Source organism: Achroia grisella, unplaced genomic scaffold (assembly GCF_030625045.1).
Source record: "Achroia grisella isolate CSIRO2021 unplaced genomic scaffold, CSIRO_AGI_Agris_v1 utg779, whole genome shotgun sequence".
Taxonomy (NCBI): domain Eukaryota; kingdom Metazoa; phylum Arthropoda; class Insecta; order Lepidoptera; family Pyralidae; genus Achroia; species Achroia grisella.
Window position 1 is genome coordinate 4023891 of NW_026713019.1, and position 9597 is coordinate 4033487.

Genomic DNA, 9597 nt, shown 5'->3' on the forward strand with positions numbered 1-9597 from the left:
AAAAACTCGACATGGAATTGAAAAATGTAGGGTTTAAGTCATTAAATGCCGATCCCTGTCTATACATACAGGAGAAAATGGGAGAAAAAATAATCATTGCTATTTATGTTGATGATTTATTAATCGCTTTTTTTTTTTTTTATTGGGTTGTTTGGGCTATTGTCAGATGTGTAGCACCTGTAGCACTGCGACCTACATAGATCTATTGTGCTCGCCCTTTTCAGAGTTCGCTACCTAGACCCGTCAGGGACAAGAATTGAAGGATATTCTTAGGAGCGATCGTTTTTATCTCCTCGGGAAAGAGTGTAAACTTTCCAAAGGAGATATTTCGTTTATGCATGAGTGGGCTACAACCACATAGGATGTGAAGCGGCGTTTCCTCTTCAGTTTGGCAGAATCTGCAGATACTTGTCGTGCATAGGCCTAGCTTAGCCATATGCTTGTTCAATTTGCAGTGTCCTGTGAGGGCCCTAGTCATCATGCATATGTTGTTTTTACTCAATTGCAGTAATCTATTGGAGTATTTGGTCGAGAAGCCCGATATAAGGTCTTTTGAATGTATTAATCCTGGCATTTCTTGCCAGTGATTCAGTGCTTCTCGTTTGGTTATTAATTTGAGATGTCCCAGTTTTAGGCAACGAGGCACACCACAGAAGGGTTCGGGGCCCAGTTGGACGGTTTTTGCCCCTAACTTTGCCAGATGGTCGGCATTCTCATTGCCTTCAATATTTGAATGCCCGGGGACCCATCTCAGTATAATATTATTTCTGCTTCCTACTTCATTTAGTAGCAGGATACAGTTTCTAATAAGTTTAGAACGGATTTCGTACGAGTTAAGTGCTAGTAGAGCAGCTTGACTGTCCGAATAAATGTATATGTTCTGATTGATGTAGTTGAGGCTTAGGATTACTTCCAGACATCTAATTAAGGCGTAAGTCTCTGCCTGAAAGATTGAGGCGTATTTTCCTAAGCCTATATAGTTGCAGATTTTGGGTTTTACACCACATATTCCACATCCTACATCATCTCCTATTTTGGACCCGTCTGTAAACCAGACTAGGTCATGCTCTGAGTGAGACGGTGTATGGTTATTTTGCCATTCGTCTCTTCCAGATATTTCGATTTTGTAATATTGTACAAAGTTACACTCTGGTGCCATATTGTCTTCAGGCATTCCCAGAATAGGATCACTCATAATCGAGTCTTGTATAGTTTTTATGGCCAGGGAATGCCAAGATATCCTCCTTTGGGAACTTATTCTGAGCATATTGGCTTTCGCCTTTTCCTGTATGAATAGAGGAAGGGGCGTCAAGTCCAATAATGCGTCTAGAGCTGCTCCCGGCGTGGTGCTCATGGCTCCTGTAATAATCAGACAAGCAATTCTCTGTAGGCTGTTTAGCTTGGTGGCAGCTGTGGATTGGAGGGTTTTCCTCCACCAGATTGCGCAGGCATAGGTGGTAAGTGGTCTCACCACTGCTGTATAAAGCCATAGGGCAATTTTGGGGTTGATTCCCCATCTGGGCCCCGCTACCCGTCGGCTTATACCTAGGGATGTTTTCGCCTTTTGAGTTATGTTGTCTATGTGTGTGTTCCATGTCAGTTTTTGGTCGAAGGTTACGCCCAGGTACTTGACTTCTTTGGAGCACTCTAATATTCTTCCATTTACTTTAGGCATGACAAGTTTGTCAAGTTTCTTCCTTTTTGTAAACGGAACAATTACTGTTTTATCAGGATTTACTGATAATTCATTTTCCTTACACCATTTAACTATGATGTTTAGTGCTCTTTGGATGCGGTCTGATATTGTTGTTGCACAGAACCCTCTGACCATGACTACTAAATCGTCTGCGTAGCCTTGTACCTCAAATTGGTTTTTGGTCATAACATCTAAGAGCTGGTCTACCGTTAGTAGCCACAGCAGTGGCGATAAAACGCCTCCTTGAGGGCATCCTTTGGTAGGTCGGATTTCTAACGTACTGTTGTGAAGAGTAGTTTTAATGGTTCGATTTGAGAGCATTGCTTTGATCCATTGAGTGGTGGTTTCATCCACTTTCTTGCGGATGAGTCCCTGTGAGATGGTCTCTATGGGCGTGTTATCAAAAGCACCCTCAATATCGAGAAATGCACATAGAGCTATTTGTTTGTCCTCAAAGGCCTTCTCGACCTTGTCGGTGAGTTCGAGCAAGGCGGTCTCTGTGGAATGTCCCTTGCGGTAGGCATGTTGATTCCTGTGCAGGGGAGCATTTTCGAGGATTATAGCTCTAATGTGTTGGTCCAGAACCTTTTCCATGGTTTTTATTATGAAAGAGGTTAGGCTTATAGGTCTGTGAGACTTTGGCTGCGAGTAGTCTCTTCGACCGGTTTTCGGTACGTAGGTAACTTTGACCTTCGTTAATGGTTCTGGTATAAAACCCCAGGCAAAGCTGGCTCTAAATATTCTTACCAGATAGGGAGATAGGATGTCAAGCCCTTGTTGTAACAGGGCCGGGAAAATTCCATCTTCTCCCGATGATTTATATGGCTTGAAAGATTTTATAGCCCATATAATTTGTTTTGGTCGAAAAAATCCTCGCAGCTCTGTTCCACGCCTCATGGTTGGGCTTTTGTAGATGTGAGCTTGGAGGGTTCTCCTTATCTCTTGAGATATGAACGAGCCAGGGAAGTGGGTTGTAGATAGCAGCTGTAGAGTTTCTTCCTCTGATGTCGTATAGGTTCCATTGGGCCTTTTCATAAGTCCAATTTGGTTATTTGGCGCCTTGGCAAGCATTTTGTGTAATCTGGATCCTTGGGGAGTCTGAGTTATCTCCTCGCAGAAAGCACGCCATGATGCTCTTTTGGCTTTCCTAATTTCGCAGTAGTATTCCGTTTGGGCTTTACTATATTGGGCCCATTCGAAAGGTCCCTTTTTAGCCCTGTTGGATAATTTGCGAGTTTTCTTCCTCAGCTTTTCTAGACTCTTATTCCACCAGGGTGTTTTACATTTGGCGGTTTTGGTTCTGATGGGACAGTTGTTCTGGTAGGCACTTATTATGCCACTTAGAAGTATGTCCACAGCGAGTTCTAGTTCTAGAGGAGATTTGATACTCTTCGGAAGGTCCGCAATTAGGCTTGTAAGACTGTCTCTGTATTTAGGCCAATCTGTAGCCTTTGGGTTTCTGTAGAGTATGGGGTTTGAGTCTGTTGCAGCCTCAATTGTGAATCTGATGTGCTTGTGATCAGACATGGAGTTCTCATTGCTGACATGCCAATGAGTGATATATTCGGCCAGTTTGTCGGTCGCGAGTGTTATATCTAGTACCTCTTGTCTTGTGGCAGTGACGAACGTCGGTGTGCACCCTGTATTTAGGATTTGAAGACAGTTGGTTAGTATAAAATCATCAAGTGACTTACCTCTGGTGTTGATGTCAGAGCTTCCCCAGTTTGTGTGATGGGCGTTTGCATCGCAGCCCACGAGGAGTTCGGCCTTGTGCTTACGGGCGTATTCCACCACAGGCTGTAGGCCGGTTGTCGGGTCTTTGATGATTTTGTTGTTTTCATCATGTCCAGGTAGGTATGCAGAGCAGACCAGTACTTTTGACCCTGTGCATCCAGGGAAATTGACGAAGGCTGTCACTAGGTCATCTGTACATAGTTCTGGAACAGTCAGAAAATCTAGTTTCTTATTAAAAAGAATGCATGCTCTAGGTTTAGTGCCAGTGGTATTAAAAAGAATATTACCTGAGGCATTGAGGCCTAAAGGCGTGGCTTTGTTGAGCCATGGCTCTTGTATCAGAGCAAGGTCCAGGTCGTTTTTGCGGAAGAGGTTTTCTATGACCGCTGTTGCTGCCATAGCATGATGTAAGTTGACCTGGACAATGTTGGCTCTGATACATTGCTTGCGTGTGGGCGTGTTAGCAGCTTCCTTTCGCCTTCCCTGTGGGACGTGGGCGTCCCTTTGGGTTGCGATTGGAAGCTGTGGCGCTCCTGCCGCGATCTTTCCGTCCCGTCTTAAAACTGGGGATCCTCGTCTGCGAGGTCCCCTTTGGCTGGGGAAAGCTGCCTCTGGCGGGTTTGGCGTTGGTGTCTACGCCCTTCGCCGCTTCGGATGGTGTGGGTATTCCTGTGGCAGATCTTCCATTACCGTCCGAAGTAGGCTGCTGTGTAGGCGTGGAGATCCCCTTGACCCGGAACAGGACCTTTTTAAAGCCAAGGTTGACTTTATAGTCCTGTGTTCTGAGGAAGTCAACCGAAGGCTCGTCCAGAGATACGGTCAGGACTGTACCGTTCTCTTCAGCCTTACGGTTGAGTATTTTCCACAGTTCGGAATTTAGGCAGTCATTTTGGGACTTCAGCATTCTGAGTGCCTCATCGACCGACCTTGTCTCCGAACTGGGGATGAAGGCCGTTCCAATGGCTGGTTTGGGCATCGCTCTCTCGTCCAACACAGAGAGTTCTGCGTCGGCCCAGGGTTTTAGGGAGGGCGTTATGCTCTCCAGCCATATTTTGGTCGGCTCATTCTGGCAAGTGATTAGCAGCCAACCAGGTTTGAAACTGCAACCTACAAATCGAGGGCCCTTCCCAGCTTCCGTGATCTTGCCAACTTCCCGGAGAACTGAGGAGCGCACCATGCTCATCATTTCGTCCGTCATTGGGGCCGTGTGTCGGATCCCCACTCGGAACGATTTGAGAGCATCCTTATAGGTTGCAGTTTCCTCCTTTGCGTTTACGTTCGTCCCTGTAGTCGTTACGCGCTGCTTGGGTGCAGGCGTTCGCAACTGGTGGGCCGTATTCGTAGAGCGCTTAGTTGAGCTACTAGTGACACTTGTTGGTGCAAACACCATTGGGCTTGAAGAGCCACCTGGTGTCGCAAGTGCCTGGTATGTGACTCTAGGTGTCTGAGGTACAGTAGGCGCTGGTGACTTTGCAGTCTCCGCTGCCTGGGTACCTTTCCCGGTGGGCGTCGGCTGCGCCACGCGAGGCGCTTTGTGCGTATGCTCCTTTGGGGACACCTCCTCTGACCGTGGGCGCTTGATGGATCTTACCTCTGAGGGCTGGTCTCGCATTGGCTTCCGGCAGAGTTCTAAAGCTTCATCAGCCTTGATGTTGGCGGCTATTAACAGTTTTAGGCGTTTCCGCGCTGCTCCTGTTAACCTCCTTCGTTTTGGTTTTGGCTTTGAGTCCTTTTTGGGCGTTAGACCTAGGTCATCCGTCCCTGTAGGCTCAACAACCATCTCCAAACAGTTTCCGTCATCGGATGAAAGTTCTTGGCGTTCATTTTCGTCCAAGGTGCTTCCTTCAAGCAGTTTCTCAATGTCATCGATGATGTCCATATTGTGAGAATATTTAAAAGTCGTCCACTCGATGTCCCACCCTCCTCGGAGCCCGCAAATGGGGATGCCGCAATGGCACCAGGATCTTCTCGAGTGGATCTAGGAGCAGAAAGGTGGCGTCTTTGCGCGACATCGGGAGTTCGGACAACTGCGGCTAGAGAACTTCCACAGTGCCTTACCCCGTCAGCATGGCCGACTACCTTCTCCGAAGAGACCTTCCCACTCCTCGCCGTGCTCCTGTGACGGTAAAGCACTGGACCATTTCCCGAGCAGTGGCTGGCTGCTCAGGCGACCGTTTCGCCAGAAATATGGGCCAAAGGAGGCGTGTTGTCGCCCGGAGGTAACTGCTCCGACCTCCGATTGACTCAACCTCCCAGGATCCCGTCTTCCCCGCTTACGGCGCTCAACTGCGCAGGCCTTAGCGCAGGTAGGTGCAGGAAGCTATTTAAATTTAATAGTATATAGGTAAGTATATATAAGAAGGCTATAATTAGTTCTGGTGCTTGCCCAGGCACATTTTATTTATAAATACACTATTGATACAATATATATACATATGTGCTGCAGACTCACCTACTAGGTGCAGCTGATTGAAATAAATATGATAGTTTGAAAGAGAAGAAGGATATATTAATATAAATATGACACTACTTGTAAGTTATTTTATAATATACATACATATACTGTATACAAAGACCCTCGCTATTTATCCGGGCTTGGGACCGGCAACTTTGGAGGAGCGGATTTTGTGGTCCTCTCCAGCCGAAAGCAGGCTAGGTTCTCGCTAGGTAATCGCTTACTCAAGTCCCGTTATTCTAAAAGATTAACTTCTTTTAGAATAACGGGACTTGAGTAAGCGTAAGACCTTTTAAATTTAAAATTCGAACTCAAAGATTTAGGTCAGCCGAAACGACTGATTGGTATAGATATAACTTATGAAAATAATACAATAAAATTAAACCAAGAAAGATTTATTGAAGATGTTCTCAGAACATACAAAATGGAAGATTGTAAGCCTGTATCGACACCCATGGAGCCAGGCTTTATACTACAAAAGGCAGAAGAATATGAAAAGAAAAATATCCCATATAAAAATTTAATAGGTTCCCTTATGTACTTGGCAGTAGCTACTCGTCCCGATATCATGTTTGCCATTAGCTACTTATCCCAGTTTAATGATTGTTATGGAGAGGAGCATTTCAAGAGCGCTAAAAGAGTAATGCGTTATCAAATAACGCATTACTCTTTTAGCGCTAAAAGACAAAAAACGTCGGCCTAACTTTTAGAAAAACTGGAGAAGATTTATATGGTATGGCGGACGCAAATTGGGGCGCATGTAAGATTGATAGAAAATCTTTTTCAGGTTACTGTTTCAAGTATGCTGGGACAGCCATAAGCTGGATGTCTAAGAAGCAGAGGAGTGTCGCTTTGTCTACAGCAGAGGCGGAATATACAGCCCTGACCGAAGCTGCGAAGGAAGCTATTCATCTAAAGAGTACATATAAAGATCTCGGTACAAACTATAATAACATAACAATTTTTAACGACAATCAAGCCGCCCTTAAACTTAGCCAAAATGCTATGGTGACTTCAAAATCAAAGCACATTGATTTAAAGCTACATTTTATCAGAGACTGTATAGAAGACGGTATAATTGTAGTCAAATATCTACCTACTGATGAAATGGAAGCAGACATGTTAACAAAGGCTTTAGCTGGACCGCGACTGGAGACATTGAGAAGAAGCTTGGGGTTAACTTAACCACGACATACACCGTGAAGAGGAGTGTCAGTACTGGCACGGTACACTCGATGGAAAGTTATGTGTCAACGATATTGCTTTGTTTCCTGTCTTCTATTGTTTCTATCAGATTGCTTTTGTAGACATATATCAAATAAAAATTATATTCAACTTAGATGCTGTTTTACCCAAAAACCCTCACAACCACTATTACATGTAACGAAATTTTGGATAAAAATGACTACCATTGATCATTTTGATTCAAAAATATCAATTACACCAATAACTAGCACATACGTATCGTAGTTTACTAACTAGTATGTGTACTATATTTGTTGTTACTTGTAGCACTGACTAATCAAAAATTACTCTGTGCTGTGACGTCACAGGGCTTGAAGAACTTTACTTCCAAGTCAACAAAACTAGTGTACTAAAGGTTGGCAACTTTGTTCAGATCCAATATTTCGGGTCGGGAAGTCAAATTGAGCGGGTGTTTTAAATTTTCTCCTTTTTGATTTTTTTATTTTAATTGTAATTTTATTGTAAATATTGTGTATCTTATTGTAAATATCTAAATAGTAACTCAAGTAGAGAAAATGAGTGATAGTAGCGACGGGGGAAACCCGAAACCCGTCGACCGTGGAAAAAGTCAACGCGGCAAAAAACGGAAGATGTCGCCGAATCATTTAACTATATCCGAGGACTATAAAATGTATACAAAACAAAATTACAATTACAAAAGACAGTTTCCTGAAAATCATAGTGTAGATTGTGTTGTCTATGTAGAGTCTACAAAAAATGAAAAAGTTACCGAAAATGTGAAAGGCATTGCAGGTGTACACAGAGTAAACGCCTATAAAATAGGTGTGACCTTTCGAAGGCCCGCACCAGCCAATATTTTTTTAAAATGAACAATTTTTTAAACTAATATAAATTCAAGGCTTTTGTACCAGCATACATCACAGAAAAAACTGGTATCATAAGATACGTACCGACAGACATGTCCAACGAGGAAATTTGTAAAAGTATTAGTTGTGATACCGAAGTGATATCCATCAAACGGTTTATGAAAAAAGTAGAGGGAAAACTATCTCCATTGGGCACTGTAGCCATCACATTTGCAGCTACCACTTTACCACAATATGCCTACATAGAATTATTTAGATATCCTGTACACACGTATATTCCACCATTAGCCCAATGTTACAAATGTCTGAAGTTTAACCATTCAGCTAAAGTATGCCGTAGCTCACAGATGTGCTCATCATGTGCTGGTCAACACCCATACAAAGAATGTGATGTAGAAGAAATTGTTTGTATAAATAGTAGTGCTAGCCACTTAGCAATTGAGAGAGATTGTCCCATTAAAAAGAAGAAAGAAGTAAATATGTCAATCACTCCTATGCCGCTGTTGTGATTATGCCCTCAAGTAGTACAACCCCAAAAGTATATCCCACTTTAGAGAAATCTTTAAATGTATATAATTCTCAATTTAAACAAAATGTAAATAATAATAATACTACATTCAATGCAGATCAAATTGTAAATAATGAAATTATAATTAATGCATTAGTTAAATCTCTTGTTGCTCTCAGTAACAACAAAGAGAAACTGTCAATAACTAATAAGACAATAAAAGAAATATTGTTGTCAAATTTAATTTAATGAATACATACTTAAATATAGCCCAGTTTAATATACAAAGCTTACAGAGTAAAAAAGCTCTGTTGCAAAAATATATAAATGAACAAAATATTGATATCTGTCTCATTAATGAGACATGGCTTAAAAGTAACAATAAAATTCCTAAATTTACATCCTATAACTTCATATTAAAAAACTCAGTAAATACACACAATGGAGTTGGTATTTTAATAAAAGAAAATTTGAAATATGACATTATAACTACTACTTTTTATGAATCAATTCAGAATATATGTATTGCAATAGAAACATCCATAGGCAAATTAAACATACTATGTGTGTATTGTCCTCCTAATGGAAGATTTGATACCAACAAACTGAAAAAAGTTCTACTTAGTGCTCCTAAGCCATTTCTCATTATGGGTGATTTTAATGCACATCATATTTTGTTTGGTTGTCATACAAACAATAGTATAGGTAATATCATATACAGTCTCATAGATGAACTTGACTTATGTGTGTTAAATAATGGTAGTCCAACCACCATTCAATCGCCAAACAGGCAGGCATCAGCAATAGATATATCATTAGTTAGTCCCCGAATAGCTCCTCTCTGTGAGTGGGAAGTCCATGATGACCCGATGGGCAACTATCACTATCCAACTCAGGTAAGTGTAAATGTGAAGCAATCAGTGTATGAGGTCCGAGCTGTTTAAGAAAAAATTTTATATAATAAAGCAGTCTGGCCGAAATATTTTTCTTTATCAGAAAGTATTTTTTCCCACTTAAATGTACATAATAATGTAAATAATGACACACCATTACAATTTTATAATAAGTTTGTTAATATTTTATATGACATCAGAGACAAGACAGTACCAAAATCAAAGTTTAAACAAACTAT